Source organism: Mus caroli, chromosome 18, assembly GCF_900094665.2.
Source record: "Mus caroli chromosome 18, CAROLI_EIJ_v1.1, whole genome shotgun sequence".
In the NCBI taxonomy this organism is placed as follows: Eukaryota; Metazoa; Chordata; class Mammalia; order Rodentia; family Muridae; genus Mus; species Mus caroli.
This window is the reverse complement of record NC_034587.1, coordinates 36,378,705-36,395,794: the sequence shown is the minus strand read 5'-3', so window position 1 is coordinate 36,395,794 and position 17,090 is coordinate 36,378,705. Positions and strand designations below refer to the sequence as shown.

Below are 17,090 nucleotides of genomic sequence, written 5' to 3'. Positions count from 1 at the left end.
CCATGTGACCCAGACTCTAAAATCACTGCATGGGATTCATGCCAAGTGAAACCCAGTCAGTAGTATTTGATCTTACTATTTAAATAACAACAACAACAACATCCACCACCACCACCACCACCACATTGGAAAGGAAGGCATACTATATTGCTAAAGGAGTGAGATACATATCTAAAGCTTTATGGACAAGTCCACCAATCATTGAAGTGAAGTAAAAGGAGCCAGGCAAACATAAGGAAAGCCACTCTATGAAGGGACACTGGATTCCAGTAACATGTAAGCCTATTCATCTAAACATGTCCAGGGGTCATTCTTGATCTTTCCACAGTGAGCCAGGAACATCTTAGTTCTTTTTATAATTGTGACCCAGTGGCTTACAGCCAAGAGTTGTGGAATAAAACCAAAGCAACAGCAAAACCCTCAGGAGAAAAAAAAATGTTCCAATGGTATCACTTATCTGGAGCTAATTTCTTACCCCATTCCTTTCTCTTTGCCCTAAGTCAGATTTTCTTTGACTTCTCACTTGGACTTGGATATTGACCTTCCCTCAGGACTTACTGACTCCACTGTCTCTGTCACTGTTCTAGTCTGAGGCATATATCACTCTTATATAAAAGATGCTTCCCTTTGGATGAAGAAAAAAAAAGTCTTTAAGATGTCACAATATCAGTGTTCAAATCTTCAAGGGTTGTTGTGTGGAAGACAGAGAATACTCACTTCCTCAAATGAAGTGAAGGTGAAGGAAAGGTGCAATACAAGCAAGCATCTATACTTCACTGGTGGTACAGAGCTCTTCGTGTCCACTATGGCACTGGGGCTAACGTGGAGTCACTCTTATAGGACTGAGCTTGTCTTCATTTAAGGGTAACCCTTGATATTCCCGGGTTTGACACATTTGGGGGACTTAATTACAATATAGGCCTTGGACAAATTCCAGAACAGGGGAAAATTAGTTTAAGTGAGGCAGTTAGGCGGTAGATGTGAACTGTTGGCTTAAGAGACTTCACAGTAATGCCTGGCTCTACCACTTTCAAGTTCTGTGCCCTCAAATGATATCTGACATTTCTGAATCTGTTTTCTCATTGTAAAGTAGAGCTAAGAAACACCACTTTATGAGAGCATTGTGAGAAGTAAAAATAGCTCTCCTGGAGCCCAATGAGCTCCAAATATTATTTGTCTTTGTCTACGCTTTCCACAAGGCTTCCTAACTCCCCTGAGGCTCCCAGACCACCTGAATGGCTCCCTCCTTTGACCTCTCACTGCACTTACAGTCAGTTCTGCAGAACTTAACACTTCCAAGTACAGCCTTTCCTTCTTCATTATTTCCATTCTCCTCTGAGGAGAAGATCCTTCTACTGTGTGTATGGAGAGCAGGGTAGGAGGAAATGGCACCAAATACAGTGCCAAGCATAGAATCAGTGTCCAAGAAATTATTCATCACTAGAGGACAGGATGGGCTTAAGACAGAAGGTGCCGTTCCTTCCTGGGTCCTTCTCTTTGCCCCAGAAGCAAGACTTAAGGAGCTGGGTGAGTGGATTTTCTATATGTTAAAGCCTTCCCCTTCCTGTTTTGAGTGCAGCTGGCACTTGAGCTTCTCAGTGTGAGACATCACCATTTAAGGTGACGTAATTTCCAAAGGAGAGGTGGCACACAGGTAGCAAGTGACCACCAGAGCCTAGGGATAAGGTAGGCCTTTCTTTGAGCTAGTTTCTAGTCCTGGTGATTTAGACATGAGGAGAAGGTCTCTGTGGCTGTGGGTACACCTTCCCCCATCCCCCGCTTTGATTCGTGTGTTGCATAAACACTGTTGCCATAGTTATAATTCAGGAAGCTATGTTGTTTGACCTCAGGAAAAACTTGATCTCAAATCAGGATAACACCACAGCAGACCATCAGGGGGTAGGAGCTGCCAAATTCCTTCAAGCTTCTAGAAGGAACTACTGTATTTTGGGCAACAAGCAGAGGAAACAGTGCGCTGCAGTGTTATGCAATTTCCTCGCATTTCATATTCAGAAATCCTAAAAACCCCTGAACAAGCAACTTCCCTAGCTTTCAACGGAAGATCGGTATCTCCGCCAATATAAATAAAAACTGGTTGCAAAGGAGGAAAAGAGAAATCTGTGTTCAAGTTAAGAAAGGATTTCAGGGACAATTTAAAGGCAGCAGAAAAAGCACATGCTGAGTTCTTCTTTGCCTCCATGTGATATGGAAAGAGCGGAATCACCCCAGGACGTCCACACATCTGGGTCTAAACCACCCAGCCTTGGAAACAGACCCAGTTCACTGGCCAACCAGCCTCATGCATCCTTCTTTCAGTGACTACACTCTGTTCTCCCTCCATAAACCAACCTCCTCCAATACAGGCTAAGAATGTACAGTCAGTGTGGCCAGTAAGAGACACCATTAGATCCCAACAATTTACTAAGGACATTCTCAAACACACAGGAAAGACTAGAGAGGGGTGAGCACATGCATACCCAACCCTCACCGCCACTGAGAGTCTACTGCATGTACAATTCTACTGCGTGTACCTCCACCCACCATCATCACACAGCAGTAGACTCTTTGATAAGCACTGAGATCAGGAATTGGCATTAAAACACTACAGTGTGCATATTATTTACTAAAGTTTGGGTATCATAAATAAGGCCACTTCAGATATTTTTCTCCAAGTATTTGTGAGAGCACACATGTTCGTTTCTCTTGAATACCCAAAGGTAGAGCTGATGAATTACAGGTTATAATACTGTTTGTTATTATCAAATAGGAAACTTTCTTCAGTGTGATTGTACCAATAGCTACCCCTTGAGCATCGGTAGCAATTTTAGCTTTTTCGGGTATGTGAGGGAATAAGCCCACCATGGTTTTCTGTGCACTTCCCTATTGTTCGTAGCAAGCACTCTTTCATGTGCTTATTCGGTATTCTTAGCTTTCCTCTATGGTGTGTCTTCAAAACTTCTGTCCATCTTCGAATTGGGTTGTTCTGTTAATGCAGAGTTTTACAGACTCTCTATATACTCTAGACTTGGCATTTGTATAGTATATGTCTACCATCATGAAGGTTAGCCTATGAATCTCATAATGTTGCCTTCTGATAGACACAAGTTTTTAATTTTAAGAAAGCCAAGTTTTGGCAGGGTCCCTGCCTTCTGTGTCTTATGAAGAAACTTTTGCTGATCTAAGATTGCTAAAATCTCGCTGTATTTCCTTCTGATGACTTTTTAGTTTTGGCCTTTATGCTTATGGTTCGTCTTGAATTAATTCCCCCTTAGTTACTGAAGTTTGTAAACATAGCTCAATAATAGCTCATGTTTGAAGTTCACTGGCTTAAAAATAAAACTTCGGGTTGAGCATAGTGATGCACACCTTTAATCCTAGCAGCTACAGGGCAGAGGCAGGCAGATCTCTGCAAATTAGATGCCATAAATCTATACAGTGAGTTCCAGGCCAACCAGGGCTACATAGTGAGACCCCACCTCAAAAAACTACATATAAATAATAAAACTTTAGGGATATGAAAAACTAGCCTGTTTAGCTTCTCTTTTTCCTTTCTCTCCTGCCTCCCCTTCTATCGCTTCCAGAAAGTTATGTAACTCTGGAATACATTCATAGAAGCGTTTAGCAACTCCCACAGCACTAACAATTCCTAAAGCTACTTACTCCCTATTGCCTCAGCTTACAGAACAAATGCGACACACTAAGGTACACATGTGCTTGAGGCTAATTTTCAGGGCGCCCTTTTGACTACATGGCTAGCTGTAGTTGTAGTCTGGAGGGAGTTGTGAAAGTTTGGTGGTCTTGATTAGTGAGTCACTGACTGACTAGGTTCCCTGAAGAAGCCTCCCTTTCTCTGAAGCTTATTTTACTAATGTATTGAAAGGAGCCTCACAATGGGCAAACTCTGATATTCTAAACGATCATGTCCTGTCATATTTAACATCCCATCATCTGGAATGGATCACTTTAAGTCTTGGAGAGCTTTCTGTGCAGTTGAGAGTTTTATATTGCATTAGGAGGGCAAACCTTCAATCCCACCAGCAAACAGCTAGGGTGAGATTTGCTAGCAACTGGTTAGGAACAAAGAGGAACAAGGAAGAAGGAAGGGAGGCTGGGTGGAGACTGTTGACCGAAGACCACTCAACTTACCAAGCCATGTGAATCAAACAGATCAGGGGTGGGACTGCAAAGCTGTACAACCACTATTTTAATTAGTGTAGCAGTTCCTCTGGATGATGGGAATCAATCTGTATCAAAATCCAGCTATACATATATTGAGCATACATATCTTGAGCATATATTCAAAGGAGGGACACTTCATCCTACCACAACGGTGCTTGCTCAACCCTGTTACTGCTACTCTATTCATAATAACCAAAAAAACTGAAAACAATCTAGATTTCCACCAACAATATAATAGAACTCAGTCATTAAAAATGGAATTATGAAATTTTTAGGTAAATGGAAGGAACGAGACTATCATCCTGACTGAGGTCATCCAGACCTAGAAAGACAACTATGGTATATACTCACTTATAGATGGATATTGGCTGCTAAGTCACAAGCAAGCTACAACCCATAGAAGCATACATCTCCCTTGGAAGGGGAAACAGAATAGATAGTCATGGATGGATAGAGTCAGGCACTGGAATAGAGGATCGAGGACGGATGGACATGGAAGAGGAAATGAAAGAGGGAATATGGGTAGAGACAGCTAAAATCAGGAGCCATTTCAGTGGTAGTGTGAAAACCTGATATAGTAGAAGCTTCCTGAAATGTATACACATATGAAGGCAATCTAAACGAAATAGCCAACTAACAGAGGAGACAGAGCTCCAGCTAGACATGTGTCACCAATCAAAGCTTCCGGTATTGGGACCGAGTCACAGCTAATTGAGTCATTGGCCAAAGGTGTCCCATGGGAACCTCCAAATAACCTAGGTGTTTGTTGAGGTTGCTCTCTACAAATGACAGCAAAGCCCTGTGGCTGCAGACAACTCCAAATAACTCACAGAACATGGAGAAGTCGAGCTGACGCCTAAATAAGGCCTTCACTCCCATGGCTGGTGTTCTTGGTACTGGAAGGTATTCTGCATGCTACCAAAGGAGAAATATAAACAACAAACCAGCTAAATCTCTTCCAACCTACAATGGTGTCCTGCCTGCAAGATAGGCTACTGCAATTACAGCACAAAGCTTGTTGGGGGGTAACCAACCAAAATCTAATTTGATTTAAATCCTACTCCGTGTTTTTCATACCTGATGCTGTTTAGGTGACCAGGAACCTAAGACTAGATAGATAGCCCAGGAATCTAGGGGGAAATCAAATACTACTGATCAAAGAAAGAGAGAGAGAGAACATCCTTATAAAATGACTCCCAATGACATTCTGCTATACTCATAGATCAGTGCCTTGCTCAGCCATCTTCAAAGAGGCTTCCTTCTGCAGCAGATTGGAATAAGTATAGAGACCCAAAGACTGACTTTATGTAGAGGGTGAGAAACTAAGAACACTCAGCTCTAAATGTGATTTCTCCATCAAATCCCCACCCCCAATCCAGAGAACCACCCTGACCCACAGGAAGAGGAGGTGGGAAGAGGATAAGAGCTGGAGTGGATGAACGACACCAAGGAAACAAGGCTTTCTAAGGACAGTAGGACTGACACAGATGTAAATTCACAGAGACTGTGTCCACATGCACAGGGCCTGCTAGGGTCTGCACCAGATGAGATCCTAGTGCTAGAGGGAGAACTTGACATGTTCTCTCATCCCTAACCCAGAAACTATCTCCAATCAATCACTAGTTGCAAATGAAAATTTAGTTTTCTCCAAGGGAGTCTCACTGGGGAAACAAACTACTTTTAAAGGTAGGCCATATGCCCACCAGCAGATGGCCAACAGAAAAAGAACTCAATGGCATTGTGGGAGGTTCTTTGTCTCATAATTTCATGTCAGGATTTCTTATCGTTCTTTTAACTTTGTATTTAGATGATAAGGCTGATGATTACTAGTACTATTAATTTACCCTACAGGTCCTTTCTTGTCCTGGCTGGTTTTCTGTCAACTTGACACAGCTGGAGTTATCACAGAGAAAGGAGCTTCAGTTGAGGAAATGCCTCCACAAGATCCAACTGTAAGGCATTTTCCCAATTAGTGATCAAGGGGGAAAGGCCCCTTGTGTGTGGGGCCATCTCTGGGCTGGTAGTCTTGGTTCTATAAGAGAGCAGGCTGAGCAAGCCAGGGGAAGCAAGCCAGTAAAGAACATCCCTCCATGGCCTCTACATCAGCTCCTGCTTTCTGACCTGCTTGAGTTCCAGTCCTGACTTCCTTTGGTGATGAACAGCAGTATGGAAGTGTAAGGCGAATAAACCCTTTCCTCCCCAACTTGCTTCTTGGTCATGATGTTTATGCAGGAATAGAAACCCTGACTAAGACATTTGTGTATATATTATAGATTCTGGTTTTGCATCTTACAGGATTCCTGAGTATGTGAATAAGTGTGTTTCTATGTCTATATCTGTTTCTTGAGCCTTTTCTTGGGCCCTTTTCTTTGTTTTGTACTATTCTGATTTGTCTTTGTTTCTTTGTCTTATCTTATTATATTTTCTTATCATTATCCCTTACATGCCTCTTTATTTTCTAAAGAGAAAAAGTGGATGGATCTGGATGGTAGGGAAGATAGGAGAAACTGACAGGAGTACAGAGAGGGGAAACTATAGTTAAAATATATTATATGAAAAAATTCAATAATAGTAAAAATATCAGACATTTATAGAAGAGGCCTTTACAAAGTTCACATTGAAAGTACAAAGTAGGGACACCCCCGCCCCCTGCAGATAGCTCAACATGTTAAAGCATTTACCACATAGCCCTGGAAACCTGAGTTCACTCCTTGGAACTCCTTGGAAGGAGTGACTCAAACCCACAAAGTTGTCTTCCAACCTCCACATGTGCACCCATATGCATGTAGTAGATCGTTGTTCCTAAGGCCTAGGAGTCTCTGGTTATAATATTTTCATTAACCGATCAATATGAAACCTTGTTTTCTGTATGTTTCTGTTTAAAGACAGCTACTTAATACATGCTTTTTGCTCATTAATGTCAAATTCACAGCCAGCAGCATACTAATTCCCAAGCAAAGCTCATCCAAGGTGTACTTGTGTACGATGTCAACACCCTCAAAACAGCCTTCTTCCACTTAAGGACCATAAGAGCACTTGAACACTATGCATAAGAGACCAACTAAAATCAAAACAACACTAAGAGTAAACATGGACATTTTTTAAATGGCACTAAATGGACCAGGAAAAGGACAATTATCTCCAGGTGGAGAGCAGAGAGCAAAAAGTGAAGTATCATCTTATACAAGAAGAGGACACACCCATTGGGGAAATCACATCATATCAGTCTACACATGCCGACCCATGAGATAGCAAAAACGAACTCACGTCACAGTCATGATAATGAGGAACAACTGTATATGTGTGGATATAAGTATGAAATAGACACATGGCATTATATATGTTCATATATACACACATGTAAGCCTATGCTTATGAAGGTTTTGACAAGACAGCTACCTTCATACACTCAAACACTACTTTGTGTCTGTTTCATGAGACCACAGCAGAGCCAAGTTGTGCCAACAGACTGCTGTAGGATGACATGTCTAATCCACGTCACTATTTTCTAGATGGCTGTACCAATTTATGCTCCAAATAGAGAAGTATTATGGGTTACATTGACCACTCTTTAAAAATTCCCAAAGCTTCTTCTTCACACCTCTTATCTCTCCCTCCTGGAGAGATCTGGACATTTCAGATTCTCGAAGCTCCCGCCGTGGGTGCCTGTACACAGACGGTGCCTCACTTCTAGGCCTGCGACTCCAAACTCCCCGTGCTCACCTCAGCAGACTGGAAATTTCCCTGAGTCTCCATCCCAGCCTCCACTTCTAAGAGTATCACATTCCATCTCGTATGTCAGCCCCTCATCACCCTACCCATTAGACGCAGATGGTATCACCTAAGCAAAGGAATTAGACAGTGGCAGCGGAGTAGCCTACCACTCTGATGCCTGGTACTTTCGAAATGTTGCAGAAAGAAGCTCACAGCATTGCTTTTACCCCAGTAACCTAAGCCTACAACTTCAAAGGCCTGCATCTTGATTTCCACCACAGACTGGATGACCATAACTTGATTTTGCCTTTAACATGATGGTCAAAGGCACTTAATCTGAAATCCCATGTCTCCCACTTGGAAAAGGAACATCAGGAGCTTAACATACCATAATAATCACTTCCTTTCTGCCCCCTCCTGGTGTTCATGCTCTTCATGTGATTACAATACAGTTGTCCAAAACCTTTCCTGGTCTTATCCCTCTGTACAGCGTGATGTCCTTTTCTGTGAGGCCTCTGACACGTTGACCTCAATATCTCTCAGCTGGCTTCTCAATTTCACCATATAAGCAGCACTGTGCAACCACTGGCTATTTTTCAGGCTTGCTCCATGATCTCCTACATGTCTTCATTCCCACCATCTTGCCAAGAAAGCCCTTGCATCCTCTGCTGCCTGAGCACACCCCCTTCAGCACCCTGCTTGTGAGTGCTTCTTCTGGAAGGCTGCCTTTGGCTCCCCAGTCTCAGACCACCTTTTCATTTTACTACACCGCGCACATGACTGACAGTGATCTTCCACGCTGAAGTAATACCAAAGCAGTAGGTTATCCTCACAGACCCCCAAAGACCTTGCATATAGTAGGGTTTTCTCAGACATTAGAGGGATGATGCAATGAACCAAGGACCCAGAAAGTGCTAAATATGCACAACCCAGGATCTACTTAACATTAACTTCTAAAAGTGGCAATCCAATCACCCTAAGCAGTTCTGTAATTTAAAATGAACTTAGGACTTAAAGGAGCACTTCAAATCTGGGAAGAGCAAACTGCCATCTGCCTACCAGCATTTTAAACACTAAACTGCTCATTTACAGCTGTGTTCACACCAAGTAGGTTAAGTAGGCAGCAGGGCTTAGCACAGAATTCCAACAGTCCTGTCAGGCATGAGCAGAGCAGGGCTTTTCATATTATGACCACTCATGAGCCTCTGCAATTCAGAGGCTGTCACATGTCCCAGGAGTGTGGCAATCCCAATCAGAGTTCATTTCAAGTCACAAGGAATAATGAATTATTCAATAAACAGGGTTGTGACATCAACAATCATTTGGGAGAAGAGAAAGGGTGAATCCTGCCTTATTTTATACTCTGATACCAAAATAGAAACCAGGTGCACATTAACTTTAGAGTAGGGATTCATTCAAGGAAAGACAGGAAAAAAAATGAAGTCACTCCCCACTTTACATAAAGTGCCCTTATAATATATATGAGAAAGGAAAATGGACCCAAAGAGAAAATGTGAACAAATGACAAACTGCTTGCAGAAAAATATTCATTCATCATTAAAATATCCAAAGTCAACAAAGAAATCAAATTCTAAGACTGGTGATAGTTTTCCTTTTGAGAATAAATTATTTTAAAAATTAGCAGTATCTGATATCGATGTAGGCTTAGAGTGGACATTCTTTATGAGGTTCTCTATGATGGGTATATGTGCTCAGCATGCAAATTAATTCCACGAACTTGTGCTAGATGAAGAACCACGAAGGGAGTTCACTGAGAGATGGTGCTAGCTGTGAAATTCCCCTACATAGGTATGTGGTCCTCTGAGATATGGCACTGGATGCGTAAATCCCCTGCGTAGGAGACGTTAGAGGTTGCCTTCAGTTTGTCCCAGTAGTTAACAAAGGAATCAGCCTCAGAGCCCTTCAGAGACTAGTTGGAGACTAGTACCCAGCTCCCTCCCTGTTTTATAGGTGTGAAAACAGGAACAAAGAACATCTTGGAGGCTAATTCACCTTAGGGTAGCACAGGGAGATTGGCCTCCAACATCAAGACATACTCATAATTTCTACTTCAGGTGAGTCACCATAGCAGGTCATTCTACTCCATCAACCACCAAGCTCTCTGACACTGCTCTGGGAGAACGGACCGAGAAATTATAGACAGCTCTCTGGTGAACTGGTCAAATCATTCAACAGTGTTCCATGGATGTGTCACTAATGTGTAGCAGAAGTGCTCCTTGGTATCATCTGGACAACACATAGAAGAAATCAGAGCCTGACATGGCCACCCTGTCAGCCACACTGTGATAGCCCAGACAGGTTTCAAAGCATCCCTAAGAATGCAAGTGCATCTTCCTCCTACTGTAGAAGTGGTGGGTTTAACAACCCAAGCCTGTGGTTTGGAGATAGACCCCCTAACTGTAGACAGGCAGGGCCTCAAAGCTGAGGAAGTGAAACCATTCCAAAATCTCTGGATAACAAATGGGACAGCAAAGAGTCAGGTGGACCACAGAGCAGACAGTCAGGTGGACGCACAGTGCAGACAGACAAGGACGGCAGTGTGTCTGGTTCGTGCTCTGATCCTTTCTCTCCAGATCCCTTCCCGTCCTCCACATGGGCTCCAATAGTGTCATTCCTGCTCTGCAGCCCTGCCCACACTTGCCTGGTCAGTAACATTCAAACTGAAAAGACAGACGCCCTCCCACCTCTGCACACTCCCCATCCAGCCTGAACGAAGCCAGCAGCCATGTGCAGGGATCCCAGCCCTGATCTCAGGCCACTCTTCTGAGTTACAGGGATAAGCAAAACGATTGTCCTCATTAAGAAAGAGCCCACACTTGACTGCCAGTGCAGGCATTCCCGAGAGCTCCAGAGCTGAGCAGGCCTGGGCAGCTGGCCAGCCCTCTGCTCCAGCAACTTATGTAACTTGCTGGGGTTTCCACCTCTGCCTGAAGGGAAGAGAAGGGAAGTCCAAGGCAGAAAACATACTTATACCTAGCCATCACTCCATCATGCCTGAACAGCCTAAGCATTTGATCTTGAGTCTTTTCCGTTTCCAAGACAGGAACAGGCTGCTTACATGCAGCAGCTTCGGAAAAGGCGGCTCGCAGTCAAAGGGATTGGAGAAAAGATTACTGAATGGCTAAGAGTTCCTTGCCTGTAAGCAAACGACACTGTAACATCCGAGCAGCCCAGGGCAGAAAGTGGGAGCTGCCTTCACAGTAAGGGACCCCTGAGGATAAAGGGGGAGTGGGAAGGGCCAGGCTGGAAGTGCTGGTGCCATGGGATACCTTCTACCCAGCCAGGGACAAGACATCTCAATAGTGACTGGGGGTGGTTCTAGTCAAGAGGCAAGAAAGCAGAAAGGAAGAGGCAATGGCCCTTTAAAGTGGAAAGACTATGGAAAGTTCACTTGATTAAGGATAGTTCTGCCCTTGAAGGAAGAAACCTGCAATCATTTGCATGGACCTGCTCAGGCCTTCAAAACACTCAGCAATCATTTACTTACATGTCAGGCCTTCTGGATTCAGGGGGTCTAGTGTCAAGTGTAACCCTTGCTTCACCACTTATGTGCAGGCACTGTTGGAGGAAGACTACATTTGACTGCATCTGTGCTGCTGAAGTTCTGTCAACCTGGCCAAGCAGTCAATCACATGAGAAGAGTAGATTTGTTCCCAAGTTCAAATGAGGCACCTATCAAAATCAATGATAATTCCTGAACATCCTCTGGGAGAAAACCCACACTGGAATTTCCAAAACTACCATCAAGGTGTCTTGTAACTGGACTGTTCAGTTCTAGTCCCAACCCGGGGTACACATGACATTTATTTCCCGATCACCGTGTCTCCCTTCCTCCACCTCCCTTTACACAGCACCATTTTATCAAAAGACAGGAATATGTCACACTTTCATTCCTCCATAAACAATCCAGGGCAGTGTGGTAGAGTGGTGAGATCTGATGGTGTAGACTGGGGAGACCTGGCTGGTCTTTCTGTCACTCAGTTTTTTTGCATTGCTTTCCCCAGTGTTCTGCCTAGAAAACTTTCAAAGGTTACAATAACAGCAAACTTCCTTGGCGGTCCAAGGTTCCGGGAGTAACACTGCAATGGTTAGCTTTTGTTGACTGCCCAGTGTGTGACAATCACTGCATCAGGTGACTTCACAAGTTACCTCAGGAACTATTCTGAGAATGCCATGAAGTCAGTGTTAAAACCATCCCATTCAACAGATAAGAATCCAGGTCAGGAGCTGACTCGAATTCTCGGGGCTGAGGCCTGAGCTTAAAGCAGATAGTCTGACATAAGGTTACGGTTCTTGGCCACCACTCCACACAGGTGCTTCTGTGCCTGGTTTAAAGTAGATTAACAGCAGGAAGGGATACTGGATAACCCTTGCTGTGTGTTTTATAGATGGGGACACAAGCAGAAATGCACAGTGCACCTTTCTCCACAGGGAGCCATAATTCTTTAGCAATGGAGAAGAAGGCGCAACAATGGAAAGGCAAATTTGGGGCTACACAAAAGGACACCCTTTCATCAAGACATGCCACAGGTGAGCTTGGCAAGACAAAAGCTAACCCCATCCCAATTCCTGCAGATAATAAAAACTCATGCTCCATTATGGGAAACGCTGCTAGAACTCAGGACAAGAAGGAAAATACTCCCAAGATTTGGGGGATCACTGAAGATAAGTCCATGAGGTCAGGAGGCAGGAGGATGTCCACCTGGCCACCTATGGGCTGAGGCCAGCTTTCAAGGTACTGTCTCCTCCTTCATGCTTGTGCACACAGCAGAATAGCTGGCACCAGGAGACTGGCTGAAAGGCACTGGTGACTACACCCTGGAACAGCTGACTTGCTGACTTCCGCAGTGAAGTTCTGTGGTCAAGGGGGCTGAGAGAGAGCATCTGCCTTCAGACAGGCAGAGTGCAGAATGCCTTTGCTTCCTCTCCTTACTACCTTCTCTTTTATATCCTAACTCAAGATAGCTGAAGCCATCTGGAGACGCAGCTTTAGAGGGAACTGAGAAGGCAAAGGGTGGTTATTAACCAGGAACTGCTGGGGTCAGCAGAGAAACCTGAGACAAACATCAGAAGAGTCACATCCTGCTGTGCTGACACTACCCTAGGACCTCCAGCCAATATGATCCAGCACACCAAGAAACCAAAACAAGACATTTTCTCTGCCTTCTTTCGTTTCAAATTAAGGTTAAAGCATGATGCCCTGTGTATGGATAAGGCCAGGTGCTTAATAGGTGTCTGCAGTTACTGATTCAGTAACTTCAGAAAACAAAGGACAACTGTGAAATAGAAGAAATGAAAATTTCAAGGAAAACCAGAACTGATCTATAATTTTACACAATTTTCTTTACCCACCACCACAAGGGACCCCCTCTGAAAGTTGTCTGTATGATTCGATGGCCAAGTATGAGACAACCTCGTTTCTGTCTGCCAAGAATCCAGTCCCTTCCCTTTCTACTACTAGTCCTCAATCTCCCTTTGAATGTGACCCATGATCTCATCTCTCCTATGTGTGCTGCAGCTACCCCTAGGGCCAGCACATGACTCCAGTGTGACCTCAGGCACAGTGGCTGCAGCAGGGATGAATACAGGACCTGAAGCCATTTTTCTAAGCTGTGTAGTTCAGTGGTGATGCCGTAACCACGAGAACCCCTGACTCAGTCTGCACTGTTTCTATTACAGAACTGCCTCCCCATCTACCCATCACCCATGGTGTCGGATGTGCTCTTTCAAAACAATGTGGAAAGAGCTAACTGAGACTTGACCCGATCAGAGCTAGGTTTACAAAGACAAGAAGACTTCTGGAATGACCTCACAGGAAAGTCAAGTGTGGCACAGATCAGTGGAAATGGCTGCTTTCTGATCTTCGGATGAAGCAGGAATGTGAGAACTGGAGATAAGTGTGGGTAGAAAGGGGGCAAGCAGGGCTCAGTAGAAGACCTTGAAAGTCTACCAGGAAATAGAGATGGAAAAGAGGAGGAAACACCAGAAAAGCTACATAGCCAAGCAGAAGTGAGTGTCACCTTCCTGGATGAAAGCCTGCCATGTACTCCCTCTCCTTGCAAATGTATGGTAATGGAGCAAGCACTCCAAGCTGGAGTCCAGCTTCCTTGTCCTCTAGTGACAAAAATGGCTACAGCCAAGGTATTGTGACTTAAGTTCTGGGAAAAGCATATTCATTAAAAAAACAAACAAACAAACAAACTTAATCGGTATGTAAAGATTTTAACCTTTGAAAGATAACATTACATATATGGTGTTTTCAGAGCAACCTTTTCTCTTGCAGTCCTCATGCTTAAGCCTCTATTAAGGTATTTTTAATAAAATCTCAACTTCACTCTAAAACTTAAAGCATTAGGCAGTAGCTATATAGGACCTCATCTGCTCCCATGAAAAGCCCACAGGAGCAGGGCTCTTGCCTGGGCATTTCAGACCTGAGTAGGAGGCTTATAGACATTATCCTTTCAGGTTGAAGATGGAGAGGTCAGAACAGACAACTCTTGCTCAATGGTTCTTGATTATACCATCTCAAATATTATAAACAGAACAGTTAAGAAAAGCTCCATTCACTACATTGGTCAAAGACACCCAATTACCTTGATATCTGAAAAGCAACCTCTATAATACTCAGAATAAGAGGTATGGCTAGGACAGGAGAAAAACGGGCAAGAACACGATCAGCATGTGCACCACTCTACACCAGCAGCCACCAGGAAGAGGGCCAATGTGATACTAGACATTACAACAAACCAAACAAAAAATGGAAAAATGAATGGACTCTAAATGCATGCTGTAAAACATGATAAATCCTTCTAGATATATGTAAAAAAAAAAGGGGGGGAGAAGGGTGACTAGGAGCCAGGATCAAACATAATGGGCAAAGAGAGGCAAGGAGGTAAAGCTACACACACACACACACACACACACACACACACACACACACACAGCCCTCAACTAACAGAGGGGGACCTCATTGGTTTGCTTCTGACCTACATTTTGAAAATCAATGGAATAACTACCTGTAGTTTCAGAACGCTCAGAACAGGAGAGAGAGAAGAAAGGGCATCCTCTATTCTTAAAAGCACATAAGCACTTCCTAGATGCACAGGCATGGCTTTACTTTAATTAAGGACTGGTGTTCTCTTTCCCCAGTGGCTATAGTTGCTTTAGGTATCATCCCCAGAAATTATTTATATACTAGAAAGAGCATTTGCACAGACCTCGTAAACATCCTCTTATTTACTCAAATTATTCATGCCTCTCACAGGTTTTTGGCTGTCTCCAGTGGCCCGGTCCTTTTCTTACGGAAACTCAGTTTTTCAAACTGTGGTCAGTGACTATCTGCTGTACATACCTGACGACAGATGGCACTAGTTCCAATAACCAGAAGAGCACTACTCAAAAGACCTTTTAATCTGTCTACTCATGATCCCCCTTTGCATGAACAAAGCAATGTGCATAGAAGAAATACAAATGGCTTAGGAATATTATCATAGAGTGTTCACAATCCTTAGCAATTAGAAAAATACAAAGAAAACAAGTCTGAGATTTCATCCCACCCTGGTCAAAATAGCTTAAATCAACAAAGCAACCCAGAAGTAAATACTGGTGATGATGTGGGAAAAGGGGATCCCAGATTCATTGTTGGTGGGACTGCAAACCAGTGCAGCCATTTCTCCTAAGAGACTGTGAACACTTAGAATCTGCAGTCAGTGACCTCTGGACTGGAAGGGCTGGGATACACCTCGTTAAACCCATGCCAAATCAGGAAATGCTATCAGTTGAAACTTACTATAATGTGACACAATAAAAGGAAAATTTACTTGGAAACGTTTATGTCTAATACACAGAAATACTTACTTTATAAGTAACTACACAAAGGTTTTAGAGCATGCCTTCACAGCCCGAAGGAAGGACTGATCATCTTTTAAAGCAACCCCTCACTATTGTCTTTCCAGTTCCCTCCTAGGCTGAGCTTTGTCTCTAAAGGAGAAGGAAACTAATGGGAGCTGGAGAGGTGGGCCAGCAGTTAAGAGCACTTGCAGGTTTGGTTTTGGTTCCCAGCAGTTACACAATGGCTCACTGGCACTTGTAACTCCAGTTCTAGGTGATTAGATGGCCTCTTCTGGCATTGCTGGGCACTTTATTGTATGTGGTGTCCATATATGCACATATGAAGTAAAAAATAAAATTAAAAAATTACAAGCAAGTTAACGAATGGACAGTGACTGCTTTGGGCAACCGCTGATGTGAAACACAGCCTACTTTGGAGTACTTACTGTGGACCACTCCTCAGCCCAGAATACATCACATGTTGCATGATTCAAAGAGGGAAGTGCAAGTGTTGTTCCAACTTCGCAGTTGTGACCACTCAAAACCCAAAGAGATAATATCCTGAACCCAGAAGCCACATCAGCAGGAGTGGAATTAACCCCCTCCTCGGGGGGGTTGCAGCTCTGTGTCAGAGCAGACCTCACACTCTCTGGGATTAACTTGGTACTGAACTTTTAGATCACCAGCCTCAGTTTGTAAGAGAGCACACATAACAGAGTTCTCTTCCTCTACAACAGAAACAGGATTCTCGATGAGAAACGGATTGAACCTTCTCAAGCATCTGCAGGAGAGCTAATTGGCCACACCAGGGGCCTTCCAGCCCAGAACAGGCAAGGAGGAGGGATCCATCTGACCAGAGAGGCAGCAATGGCAGCCTTCAAGGTCCACAAAACGTCAGCCTTCCAAAACAGAGGTGTTTTGCTTCCTAAGCAATGTCATTCCACCCTAAGTAAGCTGTTCTTTTAACCATAGGCATCCTGTCCCATCCAATGAATGATGAGCTGATAGTACTCCACACAGCATGATCCTTGCAAGTGATAGGTGCTAGATTCTGTTACAACTGAGGCTATGTCCCCCCTGCTTAGACCATGTACCAAATATGCACACCCACTGCACCAGCCATAAAAACAGATGGGGGGGGGAGGTGAGCCGCAGGGAGATTTAGGTTGGTCTTTCAGTCCTCAATCAGATTAATTTAAACTCAAGAGCATCCATGGCTGCCCAAGGAACTTAAAGAATCTAAGATTTCACCAGAAAGAAAGAAAGAAAGAAAGAAAGAAAGAAAGAAAGAAAGAAAGAAAGAAAGAAAGAAAGAAAGAAAGAGGGAGGGAGGGAGGGAGGGAGGG

General features: G+C 43.7%; 1 protein-coding gene across 7 annotated transcripts in view; it reads right to left on the bottom strand.

The window, feature by feature from the left end:
- Nucleotides 1-17,090, bottom strand: part of Arhgap26 (Rho GTPase activating protein 26) — a 388,578-nt gene that overhangs the window by 184,398 nt on the left and 187,090 nt on the right. The gene's annotated exons all lie outside the window — the stretch shown is intronic.